This window comes from Lycium ferocissimum, chromosome 1, assembly GCF_029784015.1.
Source record: "Lycium ferocissimum isolate CSIRO_LF1 chromosome 1, AGI_CSIRO_Lferr_CH_V1, whole genome shotgun sequence".
Lineage (NCBI taxonomy): Eukaryota > Viridiplantae > Streptophyta > Magnoliopsida > Solanales > Solanaceae > Lycium > Lycium ferocissimum.
Genome location: NC_081342.1, coordinates 29,982,128 through 29,998,908, shown reverse-complemented (window position 1 = coordinate 29,998,908; position 16,781 = coordinate 29,982,128). Strand labels below are relative to the sequence as shown.

The 16,781-nt window shown below is 36.7% G+C and overlaps 1 pseudogene; it reads left to right on the top strand.

Moving 5' to 3' along the window:
- Nucleotides 1–8,624: 8,624 nt before the first annotated feature.
- Nucleotides 8,625–15,240, top strand: LOC132063908 (probable amino acid permease 7; annotated as a pseudogene).
- The last annotated feature ends 1,541 nt before the right edge of the window (nucleotides 15,241–16,781 follow it).

Here is a 16,781-nt window from a genome sequence, read left to right as displayed (position 1 = left end):
GCCTCAAAACCCAGAACCTCAAAACCCGAAACTTCATCCAAGCGATGTGCCACTACTGCGGCATGCTGAACTCCCGGAGCCTAAACTCTACCTGGACTTGGGGCTGCTATCCCTGCACCCCTACCTTCTGGAACGGCCTCTATCGCCCGGCCCCGTGCCAGCCCTACGCCCACCCCATCACCCGCGCTATCGCACGTATATCCGGAGCCGGCAGCCCCCCGGCAGAACTGGCACTGCCGCCGTCTGAGCTGGTGCGACTGTATCTCCCGCAGCCTCATTACGAGCTACTGGAGGCACGGGATCAACCGGCCGGGACTCGCCCCCGGCCGGTGCCGCCCTCACCCGCGCTCTACCTCCACCTTTACCTCCGTCGCCGCCACGCGTGTTCTCGCCATCCGCGAGAAACGAAGGATAGTCAGATACCAACTTGAATCATCTAGATACCAATTGGAATCAAGTAGCACGAAAGAAAGAAAGAAAAGGGAATTTTCCTAGTGTCCTGTAGCCTCTCGAAGATAAGTACAGACGTCTCCGTACCGATCCGCAAGACTCTACTAGACATGTCCTTGTACGACGAGATCGATGAACCTAAGGCTCTTATACCAATTTTGTCACGACCTAACCCGCCACGACAGGCACCCACACTATTTCCTAGTAGGCTAACCAATACGTAAGCCATCTACTCATTCAAGTCCATTTTTATATTAACCACTTCAATCAGTTATTAACCATTCAAGCACGAGATGAATCAAAATTTAGTCATGCCATAAAGTAAGGAACTAAATGCGGAATTCCTAACTATTGCAACCCCAAAATCCGAAAGTCACCATACAAGGACTCAAATCCAAACATGTCTAAGGAATGTATGTTGTCTAAATAAATAACTAACAATGTCTGGAATGAAAATGGACATCAGAAAAAAAGATCTTCGGGCGGCCTGGCATGGATAGAAGCTCACCCTAAAGCTGTCCGCAAACGGCCTCAATGCTATATATAAGGTCGGGTAGCAGTCTCTGGATCACAATCTGCACTCAAAAGAATACAGCAAGGTAGTATCAGTATAAACACTATGTACCAGTAGATATCATAGGTCGACTAAGATTAGTATCATGCATAAATCATAAAATCAATAAAATAGACAAGCAAGTCAACAACACATAATCAAATAACCTAACAACAAGTCAACCAAGGATATTAACAATCAAGTCACCCAATGATATCAAGAGTCAGATCAACGGAAGCACACAACGAAAATAAGTCTACTAACAATAACCATATACACGCTGTACACACATGCTAACTGATGTCATTGCTCTGTAGTCATGACCTGCAAGGGACCCATGGTGTCCATGTACCACTCGTTTCGATTCACTACTCGGACCTGAGCTCACAACTAGGCCACATCCTCACCCCTGGTCAAATGTGCCTGTTCATATCTAGGCCTCATCCTTACCCCCGGTCAAATGAGCCTTTTCATATATATATATATATATATATATATATATATATATATATATATATATATATATAGATATCCGTATCTATTGTCACCTTGTTTTCAATAATCGAATTATCATTTTGTATCTCACTTTCACCAAGAAGATCATATTAACTTCTCACCACAACATCATCAACCTGTAGGTTCCAACACAATGAATAGTGGCACGAAGCCCACATAATCACTCAATCAATAGCATATAGGAATTTCAACCACACACATCATGTTTTGAAGACTAGACATGCTTTTTCCTATCAATTTCACAACACATACAATCAACTAATCAAAGTCTAACTCAAGTAGACTGTAACGTACCTCAAATGTAGAGCTGGAACAATGCAGATTACTCCGCTATAGCCTTTCCCTTCCGTAAAGCCTCGGAATTCTCAAAGTCTAGCAATTAAGATACTAAATGAGTCATAATTACTCTAGTCACAAAATCAACTCAAAGAACACCCTTCCCTTTAGCCCCATTTCAACGGGCGAATGATTTCTAGGTGTAAATCAACCTAACATTGGCCTTAGCAACCACCAACTATCAATCTACAAGGTTATTTAATCAAAACATCTATTACAAGCAGTTTCCATGGTCAAGCTACCATTTTTGTGAAACTCTAAGCTTCAATCCACTTAGTTTATGTCTCTAACGGTTCAATTCCTGATTAAAAAGTGATAACTCCAGCCATTAGGTGATAAACACACAATAGCAATCATAACCCAATCAATTATTAAAAGTCTAATAAGTTCTACGGTTCCTATTCCCAATTTACCATTGTAGACCCATGCAAGGGATGATAATCATGAAGATGGAAGCGTAATGATGGAAGGAATGGTTGAGACTTACCTCTCAAGGATATTCTTGCCCTAGCTTATAATTTCGCCCTAGGTGCTTTTGGGGAACTGTTTTGGAGTTTTATGGATAAAGAATTCGGAACTAAGTATTTAAAAGCGACATTACGTCCCGTCGACGCCGCGCGGCCCATCCGTCATTGCGCGGGTCCCGTCATAGTGAAAAAGCACTTTCTTTGTACGGACCTCACTAAATCCTTCCCTCCGCTGTGGCGGGCCTGATCCCGCTATAGTGGCACCGCTACAGCGGTCCAGTGCCCGGCATAGCGGACATACCCAAGCTCGACTGACCGCGGCGGCGGTCCACCCGCCGCTACTGCTGTCCCGCCACAACAGTACCACTGAGCCAGTAAGCTCGCTAATTTCATAATTTTTCAACTCTACCACCCAACATTTCATTCGAGGCATCACAAACACAACAAAACTTGCACATTGATATAAAAATGCCATACGTACTCACCCGTGGCCTTGGAATTTCTGACGGAGTTCTAATTTCCTACATCACCCCCTCCCCCCCCCCCCCCCCCCCCTCTCCCTCTCCCAATGGACTCAACACAATCAAACAATAATCACAAACAAGTCAAGTTTTCAGTTCTTAGACTTTTACAACCAAGTTTTTATTAGCTCGTTCTACCCTTGGGAAGGTTCTATTTGGTGGGGTGATCCTATTTTTTCCATAACGACCGGGAGGGTTGTTGCAGTTTCTAAACCATCACCTGTAAAATCGACCGTGACAAAAGCTGTGGCTCAGAGTTTCGACATACTAATATGGACAAATGGAACAGTTCAGAAAGATTCTTTCACTGAAGAACAACTTGAGGTATGGTCGCACGTACATGTATTGTTATTTTGTAATTTTAGCTGATATATGGGTCCTCTCCAATCTAATTCTTCAACCAAAATGTTGACATACAAGTTGAGGCGAATTGAAAATCTAGATCCGTGCTATGACATAGTTGACATCTTATGGCCATTAGGTTCATGGGCGGAGCCACCTTAGGCAAAGGGTGGTCAGGTGCACACTCTTCGTCGGAAAATTACGCGGTGTACATAGGTTAAATGTTAGCGATTATGAGTATATATTTAATTTTGCACACCCTTAACACAAGTGAGAACAAAATTTGCACACCCTTCCCCAAATTCCTGGCTCCGCCACTGATTAGGTTCTATATCGAATTTCATCCAAAACTACTTTGCTTGTTTAATGTGAAAAGGAAGTTTTCTTTTTAAAGTTCTATGAGACTTCCGTTTTTTATATCAAACCCTAGTTATACAAGTAGAAGAATGGAATAGTTCTTAAATAATAGCATTAAACAAGCCACCCTTATAATTGATGTAATAGCTGCTTTCTTTGCTGACAAGATCATTTGTGACATCTTTGAAGGTCCTGGCTGATACATCATCATCCTCATCATACTTTGCTTGAGATTCATGGTTTGCCTTAAATGAGAGATAGAACAAAGATAAATCGACAAGAAGAATAGACATTCATTTTTTGAGTTTTAACCATTGATGAATTGTTTCCCCTGTTTATTCTTCATTTAGTTCTTCTGATAATGACGACTATTTCTTTGCTCGGCCTCTTTAGATATTACAAAATATTTATGAGATCTTCAGATGATCATTTCTCTCATAGAACACAATCTGAGTTGAAAATTTTTGATACATTTCTAGTTTCTTACACATCCTCTGAATCCTAGCGGTGAGGCTCTTAATTACGATACAGGAAAACTGCTAGAGGGTAGCAAGTCAGGCTCTTCATTGCGCTTGATAAATCCACAGAATTTTCTTGATTGTTTCATTTTTATCTTCATATGTGACACTAGTAGGTGGTGCATTAGTTGGCGCTTTGCCAAGCTACCCATTTAGTCAACTATGAAATCGAGCTTAGAAGGTGAGTATTTTGCTGGAAGTTAAGCAGTACCAGTGATTTAGGAAATTTTTTAATGGTGAAGTTACTGGAGCCGGCAGGAATAATGAATATTTCTAATACATTATGCATAAATTGAGTGCCCTAGGGAAGGAATAAAGATACCTTGGGGGTTGGTCTTCCATCTGAGCAAGCCCCATCAATATTAAAAATATGGCTGATTCTGCATCAAGTTTATAGCCTAAAATAACAAATGTTAGCAAACATAGCGATGCAATTTACCTCACGACCACATATCATCAAACCAAGAGTATTTGTAGTGACGACTGCACACAAATCGAGTTCATTAAAAGCATGAATAAACAAATATAGGACACAAGTAAAGTGCAAGAGACCTCACATTAAATCTTCATCCAGGGGTTTGAAGCTATATGCATTTGATCCTGCATTATAGATCTGTTTCATTCTCAAGAATTCATGAGAAACCAACAAAAATTAGAATATTAACATTTCAACATATAAGTTTCTCAATGACTAAAACTAAAATACAAGAATTACCACCTTGGGGTCGACTGAATAAATAGCACTTATATCAATTACAACTTTACAATACACACCACAAAGTTTACACACTACAAAGTTTTCCCATTTCTTTTACCATCTCTTTTTTACCAGATATTGATGTGTTAGACGATCCAGATGGAAATCATATGAACTATGAACATGCAAATATTTGGAGTTAGTTTCTTGGATGGTCACTTTTTTCTGAGACAACGAAGTCACCTAACTAATGCTATTTGACTCAGAAAATAACAAACACCCATTTGGCATGCATGTCATATTAAAACCCCATTTTAAAAAAATAAAACCTATTTAACCCATGTCCCTTATACTCATTTAACCAACCCGAAAATGTGTCTACTTAAATGACACGAATGATCAAAACCCAGAACATCACTCAATACCTACAAACTAGAGCTCAAGTAACTTCATCTAAATACACAACGTAACTATTACAGATTCAATGCGAAGAATAACCTGTCAAAATTAAATATTGTGAACCTTTACTATTATAAGCACTAATTGGTAAGTAGTAATTAAAATGGTAACAAACATGTTACAATATATGTTATATATTACAGTGATAACGTAACGTAAAAAAATATTATGTTGTGTCAGTGTATATAACTTGCACCCAAAAAATATTAGGCAACATACTCCTTTGCTTCTACTTCACCTTTCTCTTTTGTTCAAACCCTCATCGCCGTTCCTTAAGCCTTTCATCTCTTCTCCTAATCCTTCCCTATTCTTTAAAAAATAACACAAAATTGATGGAGATGACTGATAGAGAAACTCAGGATTTCATGAACGGTGAATCCTTCTCCCAATTGCACTAAGAGAAAAAGGCCACTAGGCTTTTCGGCAAAGAATTAGATGGTGCTCATTCACTACTACAAAGAAACCTGTTAATTAGAAAATTTAAAAGGTCTGTCAAATTCCCTTTGCATGTGCTTGTAAGGTAATGTGGAATGATTTGGTTGAGTGAAAATTTACTTGAACTCAAGTTTATGGGTGTTGACTGATGTTCTGGGTTTAGATCATTCTCATGTCATCTAAGTAGACCCATTTTCTTATCTTAAAAAAGAGTTTTTAATATGACACGTCATGCCAAATGGTTGTTTGTTATTTTCTGAATTAAAAAGCAATAGTTGGGTGACCTTGTTATCCCAAAAAAAAAAAAAAAAAAGTGACTTTGTAGGTCATTTCAATAAATAGGTGACCATCCAAGGAATTAACTCTAATATTTCTATCATGGCTTTTGCACCAGTTCAAAAATAACTTTTTATGGATTAAGTACCACTAACAATACTTGAACAAACTGTCAAATGAAAGGATAAAAAGAAAACATTAACGATTAAATCAGACAGAGAATTGGATTTCTGATATGAAGAACATGTATAGCATTTGTAGCCATATCATCATCTCAAGCAAATTGAGGGTTAAGATTAAATACCCATATATATGTCAATGTATTTAAGCTCTTGTTTCGCAAAGGCAACTAAGTTCTTCACGTCTTCTCCCTCTCTAACATCACAGCATAGGGATCTGAATCATTAAAAAGCATGTGAAGCTAATCATGTAAAGAAAGCCTATAACACATGAAAGGATAATCAGTAAGTATATTTATGGAGTTTTTGTTTAGTTTACAACTTTAATTACAACAGAACATTCAGGAAATCAAAGTTAAAGTTAATTGGTAGGCATCTAAGGCATCAAGTGCAGAAAATATTAATCACACAAATGTATCTAAGTCATTAGATATTCATCATAGAACCAACAGATTGAAGACTAAACTAGTGATGAGTATAAGGAAAGGAATCAAAGAATTACGACTAAAGGTGTATCAAGAAATGAAGTTAAAATGCATGGAGGTACCCCCACATGCTGCTTCCCCGTTTCAACTCTTAAGCTGTCAAGAGCAGATACAATTCTTTCATCTGTCAAAAAAAAAAAAAAACTAGTCAACTCTAAAGACATAAACTATATATAGTTCTAAACTATACATTTTCCAGTAGACTCTTGTTTCTTTACCATTCAAGGCTAAGGAGATGAAGAGCTAACATAAAGATTAGTGTGAGCTTTAAAGCAGTAAAAAGAGAAATAAGAGTAGTTGAAGAGCTAACATAAGTGTCAATTGTAATCCTTCACAGAAGTGGATAACAAAAAGGGATTAACTATTACATTTAGCTATCAAAAGTAAAATTTCTCCAACTACTCTTTTGTACAAATTCACTATGGCCATAGTAGTGCTAATTCTCCGAGGTTTGTATCCACTTCATTGACCATTAGGTCACACCCTTGAGTGCAAAATGATTTCTTTGATTATGATGGCACATTAGAGGCTGTTGTAGGTTGAACAAAGATCTAGCAGATTATGGAGATTATGTAGTGAATGATTTGAACAATGAGTATTTAATTGAGTAATAAATTGACCATCAATTTGTATCTATACTAATAAAAAGTGGGAAACCTCAAACAAAATGTTACGAGACCAAATATCCCTCTAAACTTGACGGACCTTTATACATCTATAAAAATCAAATTACCCATCAAAATTAATGTAAAAAGATACCAAGAGATTCTTGTTGGAATTTTAAAGGTTACTCGGAAATTAAAGGACTAATAATGGTGTATGTATCAGAGAAGTTCGATCTGCTGGTGTTATAGTTACTAGGAAGAATGGTGGGGAGTATTATTGTCTTTTTATGATGGTAGTGTTCGGACCAGTTTAACCACCTCGCCCCGTTTGATTTGGTACTGCTACGCTTTCACATTATCTTGAATATATAAACTCATCAAAGACTAAACATTAGTTCGTACTTCCTTTACCTTTTTATTATTGTCTTTTACAACAGTAGTGTCTGGGCCAATTTAACCACCTCGACTACCTGATTATCTGGTACGTGTTGCCTTAAACTAGCACATATGTTAATAACTTTGTCACCAAGACTTAGCCAGGTGAGAGAACTCACTTTCTTGGGATTTGATATACCTTCTTATCATACATTTTTACAGAACTGTTATTATCATCATCATAATTTATCTGTCATAAAAGAGTAAGACTATTTTGGAAAAGAAGACTGAACAATTATGTGTAGTAATAGGAAGAAGAAGAAAAAAGTCTAATAAAAAGAACAAAAAATATGAATATGACCAATTATTGAGAATTCAAGTGGCATTATGAAATTGATAGGTTATATGTCATCATTGAAACAATGTAAAGATTGTGGAGTATTTGAGATACTCCCTAGTTTTCTGTTAACCTTATTGTGACATTACAAATTTTCATAATGGCTTGGCAGTCCAGTCACATCGACCAGATTTTTCGTTGAATCTTTTTGTTTTAAATCAAAAGCCACCGGATCGGTGGGGGTTAGGCTGAACCCTACCAGTATATTAATACCCAAAAAGTTTTCACATTGATTTGAATCTAAGTTTGGCTATAATCTGTTAGGCCTTGAAAGATACATGCACATGTAGTGTGCGAATGCAAATATCTAATTTCCAGATCTGGCCATAGTGACAAGACCAAAAATTGGTAAAAGTTATTGAACTCTGCGTTTAAATAGTCATCCCCCTTTGGTGAAAATTGTTGTGGAATGTCTATCTCATGGTTTCAAGTTGGTTACAAGTTAGGACCCCTTTGGACTGATGCTTTTTGTAATTATATGGCAAGTAGATATTTTATTTTCAAAAGTTGTATCTATTTGCAGTTAAAGGGTACTAGAATTACAACAAAAGAGCTACAACCAAACGTTTCTTTATTAGTGGAAGTTCCATCATTGTTGATACAACTTGTGGCCAACTCCAACATATTTTCTTCCCTCCTAGCTTTCCATTAATATGATGACTGATGAGAACTTAGCACTTCTATGTGGTACTATGGTGCTTTTCTCTGAAGGAAGGAATATTAGAGAATTACTTCTTTCAACGTTTCTACTAGTAGGTGAAGGCCTTATGCGTTCTATGTTTTATCTGAGAGTTGCTTCAAGGGTCCTATATCTATAAATTCTTAGCGGCCATCTGAGATAGATTGATTTGAACGTTCTGTAGAACAAGAGAAAACTTCAGACAAAGATGATGTAGATGCAATTAGAACTGGTAAAGCTTTAAGTTGTCTGAAATTTTCTACAGTGCTTAACGTTGACTAGGATTAAATTTAAGAAAGAATGGTCGACATGTATTTTCCTGCCAGGAACTTTGTGGACTGGAGTTGCGCATATTATTTCAGCTGTAATCGGAGCTGGTGTTCTGTCTCTAGCCTGGTGCAGCAGCACAATGAGGATGGATTGCGGGGCCAATCACCATGCTTTGTTTTGCAGTTGTTACATACATATCTGCATCCCTACTATGTGACTGTTACAGGTCAACTGATCCCATAACAGGAACGTGAAACCCCTCTTACATTGACACTATTAGAGTTAATCTTGGTAGAATTATCTTAGAAACTCTTTCAGCAGTTTCTTTTGCGGGGAGGGGATTAGAAGCGTATTTTATGTATTTTGACTTACTCGTCCAGGCAAGAAATGGACGTGGTTGTGTGGTTTGCTTCAGTATGTGAGCTTCTATGGAACTGGTATTGCCTATGCAATTACAAGTGCAACAAGTATGAGGTTAGTTAGCCATATATATATACACAGAGTTTAGTTTTTTGTCTCTCTGAATTTGAAAGTGCCTCAATAACAATAAGCGTGTCACTTTAATTTACTATGCCCATGTGGTCCGGTTATCAGATAACATTATATCCATTATAGTGATGCCTAGCGAAATATGCTTCTGAAAACTTATTAATCCCTCTGACAATTTTTGCAGAGAAATCCAGAGATCAAATTATTACCACAAAGGAGGAGAAAAAGCTGATTACGGGACTGCGACAAGCATTTCCATGCTGATTTTTGGCATTATTTAGATAATAACGTCGCAAATACCTGATTTTCATAACATGGTGTGGTTGTCTGTTGTTGCTGCATTAATGTCATTTTGTTACTCTTTTATTGGATTGGGCCTTGGATTTTCTAAAGTGATTGGTAAATCTTGGACTTCTCTCTTTCTATCTGTTTCTTGTCTTTCATCTCAAGTTCCAAAAATATATCGAAGAATCTCGTGTATCTGTAGATAATAGGGGTATTAAGGGAAGCATAGTGGGAGTACCAACAAGGAGTGCTGCTCAGAAGATATGGTTAGTTTTCCAGGCACTCGGAGACAGGGGCAGACGCACATAGGCTCTAGGGGTGTCATCCTTCACCGGAAAAATTTATTAAATATGCATATTTAATTAGTATGAAAAAATTAAAATATCCGTACAAATAATATAAGTTGACACAGCTAAACAAAGAGAATATCTAGTTCGCCTAGTCCGATGCGCGGTTAAATGAACCGTGGTCAGGAGTTCGAAACCTTGTGGATTGCATATATTTTGTCCTTTTGTTTTAAATATTTTCAGTTCTTTGGGGGCTTTCACAATGAAAAGTTTCTAAGTACTTATATTTCTAAGTTGTACATATTAATTTGGATTTGAAAATCTAACTTTTTACTAGTATTCTAATAAATTATGAGAACTAATTACATGATGATATTTGGCACAAATATCATGTTTTGTGTCATTTTACATCCTACTCTTATGACTTTTATCGCTTAATTCATGATGCAATCGTCGTATTTGAACTTATGTCGTTATATTTCATGTGTATAGGTACGATGATGACAAACGATGGAAAAGCGTGCTTAAAGTGATTGATTTTGGAGCATATGACGATTAGACGATTACGGGGTGACGAGTCGAAACCCTAAAGGATGAACTAAAAGGAAAATAATTCGGCGAAGGGTCCGCTTTTTCTTCCGCATTGCGTGAAGAAAGCGGACAAAACCCGCACCGGGCATTACCGTCGGGCTTTCCTTCCGCGAGCGGGGCCTCGGTAGATTGCGCGATCCTTCCGCGATGCGGAAGGAAAAGCGGGGTTCACGCGCAAGCTTTCCGGTTCGACTAGGAATAGGTTTACTTATTTTTTGTTTTTACCCTAGACTATATATAACGTTTTATTAGGCGAAAACGGTGTCTTTGGGATTATTCAAAGACTTGTAAGCCACCGTTCTATTTTCTCTCTCTAGGTTTATTTTATTTTTCATCTTTTTCAACCCTAGATTATTCATGAATTCTTTTGTCTATGATCGAATCATGAGTAGCTAAACTTCTTAATTCTAGGGTTGTGGCGACAGACTTGAAAGTTGGTCTAATGACAATTATTATCTATTGATTTTTCATATTTTGGGTTGCTTATTTATTCTTGATCTTAATTGTTTGATTATACGGCCAATAGTTAGACACTATACGTGGTGCGCGAATTGGACTTGAGAAAGGAATTCACGTACGTAATAAGAATAAATAGAGTTTGTTCGATTTAATCGTTTACTGCGAGGATAGAGATATAACCTTTAGCCTACTTAGTTGAATACGGAGAAATAAATGCGTTCTTGTTACCTCGATGACCATAGAGATATAGGCGTTATAGTAAATCGTACGGAGGCTTGTGAGTAGTTCGAGAGAATATCATAAGTATAATTAACCCGTCAACTAGTAACCCGAAGGGAAATAAAATAGGTGGAATTGTCACAAGATCAGCTAGATTGTCAAGAAAAGCCATGACCCTAGATCTTTCTCTCAAATCGATAATTCTTTACAATCTTCGTCAAGATATTCCACGATCACAAAAACACCCATCACAAATTGTTTTACTTTTTCGAGTTTTAGTTTAGTACAATAAACATCTTGATTTTCACTTTCTTGAATAGTTTCATCCGAATTTGAATTAGCTTAACGAGATAATCTAAGTCTACGTAGGATCGATATACGGACTTAACGGTATATTACTTTATTAATTACCGTATACTTGCGTGTGCGTTTGGGAGCAACACATGACAAGGGTTTAAAATTGAAAAAAAAATCTCTCTTAATTTTACCAAATGAACAAATAAATGGCAAAACATCTTTTAAATATCAGACAAGTAAAAGGAAACGGAGGGATTACTTGAGTATGCCTTATTCATATTATTTCAATTGTGTTTTCCATTTTCTTAATATGATGCTCTTACCGTGATTTGTTCATTCCACTTCTTTAAATGCCGACACTGCTTATCACACTACTCAGAGACAATGCTTTTTTCCTATCCTTACTTGATTATTCTCCTCAAGATACAGGTATTATGTAATGATATTCCACAAATTTCGTCTACTGTTTTCTATTCTTAATATCTGGATTTATCTGAAGATGAACTTAGCTAATGTTTCTGAAACAAACCAACCATAATACTGAACGCTCTAGTTGGAATAGACGAATAGTTACACTAAAAGTATCACAAAGACTGCTAATATTTATGTTAATACTAAATCTGTCTCTTTTATGGAGTGAAGGATACACTAAAATCACCTCCACTAGAAAACAAGACCATGAAGAAGGCCTCAATAAACGCGATACTTATCACCACTTTCTTCTATCTGTGCTGCCTCTTTTCTCCCATATTTATTCCTTTTTTAGGAGAAGAATTAGACTTCTATAAATAGATGATTTATCCATCTCATTCACAACACAATAGCATCCACAATTTAGTCGTTTATAGAGTTTTGTTTAGGGGGAGAATTTCTCTCAATAGTTTTATGCTTTCATTTTAGTTTTTCATATGTAGGCCAGTTGGCCAAATCATATACTAATATTATGCTTATTTTAGTGTAGTTCTTTTTGTCGTCTGATTTATCGACGTTCGAGGTTTGCAATTATTGGCTTAAACGTGATGCCCTCGATTTTGATCGACAAGTGAGTATCGAACGAGACTCAACGAGATTAAAGACATGTTCAAAGCAGATTCAGATCAAGCTGCAGCCTATTGAAGATAATGAAGATTTTTTATCCAATGAGTAAAAAAAAAAAAAAAAGTATGAAGTGCTACATGTGGAGACGAAGTTTCAACCATATTTTCAACATTTCTGCTGTTATATCTTTAAAAATAAAGCAAAATATTTTTAGACCAATTTTAAACCATAATATTTTTAACCATGGCAGCATCACTAATGAAGTTTATGTGAAGATGAAAAATCCAAATTAGTTTGCCAGAAAATTCAGGCTAAGGGGAGATTTGTTAGGGTTTGTCCTGAATTTCCTACTTTATTTGAATTTTATCATAATTGTGTTTTACTTCAAAAAAGATTTCTTGATAGAAAAGGTTTTCTTTGTGAAAAAGGATTGTACCATATTTATTCCTTTTTTTAGGAGAAGATTTAGATTTCTATAAATAGATAATTTGTTCTTCTCATTCACAACACAATAACATCCACAATATAGTCCTTAAAGAGTTTTGTTTAGGGGGAGATTATTCTCTCAATAGTTTTATGCTTTTATTTTAGTTTTTCATATGTAGGCCAGTTGGCTAAATCATATAATAATATTATGCTTATTTTAGTATAGTTCTTTTTGTCGTCTGATTTATCGATGTTCAAGGTTTGGAATTATTAGGTTCCGCATGACACCCTCTGATTTCGATCCCAACACTTTGGATATGCAGCCTTCGGGAACGACACACCAGGGAACATCTTGACAGGTTCTTATGAGCTGTTTTGGCGTGTTGACTTTGCCAATGCCTGCATAGTCCTGCATTTGGTTGGAGGATATCAGGTACAGTCAAAGCTATCTATAACATCACATTTGGCTCAATATCTTTTGTCTGTTATAGCAAAATGATGTTATAGAAACATATTATATAACATAACATGAAAAATCGGTTCCACAAAAAATATGGCTGTTATAGTGAAATATTGTTATAGAGGAAGGCCATTAGAGAGAGGTCTAACTATAGTACTAAAATTCGAGTGCTTTTTATTTTCACCTTTTTCTTGGTTTATGGAAATTTTAACTCAACACGAACAAAATGCTCGTTCCCTTAGGTATACAGCCAGCCAGTGTTTGCATTTGTAGAAAAATGGGCAACTCGGAGAGGTACCCGAATCAACCTTGTCAATTGGCCGGAGTCGGCCGCCCCCACCTAACCCGACTCGCCGCCGGCCGCCCCCAACCCGGAAGGGGTAGTGGGGGCAGGCTAGTGGGGAAAAAATTGGGGGACATGCCATTTAAACCGGAGAAATAGCCGCCCATGACGGCCAGTGCATTTACGTGGGGCCCGGCCAGCCTTGCTCGAATTAATTTTTTTTTTAAATATTTAAGTGGTATATTTGTGTATATCTTGTATACGTTAATGGTATATTTGTATATATCTTGAATATGTTGTTGGAATGAAGACTTCCAACGGCTATTTAAGTGCTAAAAATTATAAAAAGTTGAGAATGTGATAGAAGACTACATAAGAAATTTAAAATAAAACTTCAAAGTTAAATTGATAACATTGCAAATTCAAAACATACAAACTTGAACGGTTAACTTATTACAAATGAAAAGTTCAAAATGCTAGCATCGATGGAGAAATTTAAAGAAGAGATAACACTTCAAAGTTCAATTTTGTGCCTTTTGTCCAAGTGCCTACGTAACGGACCGATACCCCCAAACCGGTTCGGACTTATGGAGAATATTTGACCACAATGTTGACATTTAACATGTTCTAAATCTACTCGCTCAAAATGCAACCACCCGAACTTGAAATTGATCTTCGGACTGGAGGAGGAGCTGGAGGATTATCATTATCCATTAAATTTAAATTTTGAAATTTGAACTTGGAAGTTGGAAGAGAGAGAGAGATTTAGATAAGTAGGAAATTTAGGGAAAGAGGAGAGTAGGGAATTGTGAGGCAATATGGAGAAGAATGAATGGTATTTATAGATTGAAAATAGGGCCAAAGTATAATTTAAGGAACTTGATGGTTAAAATAAAATTGATTACAACTAGATTTTAAAGTATCAAACTTAATAGATTTTAGCATTAGAATTTTTTTTAAAAATAATTAAAAACCGGCCTACCTTACTTAACCGCTATGTACACTAGGGTAGAGGCGGTACCGACACCCCTTCTCCTCCTCCGCTTGCCCACTAACTATCCGACCCCGACTCCGGCCCGGCCCGGCCCGGCCCACTTGACAGGCTTACTCAGAGAACAAATTCGTGAAGAAGCTCTACCCGATCAAACTCCTGGTGTTGCCAGAACTTCAGTTGAACCTCTTTCAGTTATGTTTTTGGACATTATATGTTATATTTACAACAGCAATAGCAATGGCATTTCCATATTTCAATCAGGTATTAGGAATCTTGGAAGCATTGAACTTTTGGCCTATGACTGTGTATTTCCTAGTGGAAATATACATTGTGCAAAGGAAAATTGGAGCATGGACAAAAAAATGGCTACTTCTTGAAGGTTTCAGCATGATTTGCTTGATTGTATCTGTATTGGGCTTGATTGGATCAATTGAGGGAATAGTTAGTGCTAAATTAGCTAAACTGTAAAAAGTTCTCTTCTTTGACTCTCAACAATATTTGCTAGTAAATACTAGTAGTAAGATTTTAAGCCAAAAGAATGTATATTTTCATTACTTGTACATATGCTACTGACTTTTTGCATCGGAACAAATTAGTTTTTTTGGGGAAAGTAAAGTTGCACATTAAGACGTCGTTTTATAATTTTTAATGCAGAACGTGCCTTTTTCATTTTGCAATTACTATAAATTTTTTTGATAAACATGTTAAAATTTGGACTTTATGATTTTATAAAGTAATCGATAATTAGCAAAACTACATAACACATATCATGTTATGATTTTTCATAATATTTTGATTAAACAAATTAAAATGACGCAATTAAAAATATCTTTCATAGGAATGCATAATAATACATTACAAATTAAATTCATAAGACAATACATAACAACACATTACGTAAGAATAATGATCACGCCACGCCTATTATGTATTGTCTGGTGGCGTATTATATAAGCTCTATTATACGTTTGACGTCCTTTTCTTTTTTCCAAAAAGGAGGGAGAGTAATTACGGAAGAGCTGATCAAACTCTTTTCTCTCTCACTTCATTTCAACAACTTCACCCCAAAAAAGAAAACAACCATAGAAACCTGGGGCATTTAATTATTGGTGACTCTTTAGTTTTTTATTTTACGAGAGGTGGCTCAAGTTTTAATTATTAGGTGGAGGTGATAATTTTCTACTAGTGATTAAGGGGTTTTGAAGTTGCCAAAAAGCTTCCATTTTGACACTTTGACCCTCAACTTTATTTTTAATACTTTGCACTCAAGTTTTATTTTTAACACTTTGACCCGCCCCCGCCCAGACTCCGCCCCCAACCCCATGCCCCCCACGCCCCTCCCCCCGCCCCTCACCCCACCCCCTAGCCAATTATTTTTTTATTTTCTTTATTTATTTTTTTCACCCCTCCTCCTCCCAACCCCCTAACCCCCGACCCCTCCCCCCAAAAAAAAATAATTAAAATTTTTTTTTGATTTTCTTTATTTATTTTTTCACCCCCCTCCCCTCCTCCTCCTCCTCCTCGCAACCTCCCCCACCCTCCAAAAAAAAATTTAAAAATTTTGATTTTCTTTATTTGTTTTTTCACCCAACTCCCCTCCTCCTTGTTATATCCCGTATTTTTATACGACGGATTATTCGTAAGCTAATCGGCATAAGTCCAAGGACAAGATTATTTATGGATATGAGACAAGGACTTTTAATCCCCGGTTTTTATTAATGCACGAATTGCTTATAAATTTTAATCGGCATGGAAATATTAATGGAGATTTGGGATTAATTAACCATGATTAGATTATTAAGTGGGGATTAGTGATTAATTAATATTAATCAAGTCATTAGTGCACTAAGTGGGCCCCACAACATATGGATGAATATGATTGGTTCATGGAGGATAATGGGACACATGTGATTGGTTGGACATGTGTCACCACTATGGAGGGCATACATAAAAAAAAGATGACTAGGCTACTCATTTTTCATCACAAAAATGAAAGTCAAGAGAGGATGACTCATAAAATTTCAGCCTGAAAGATG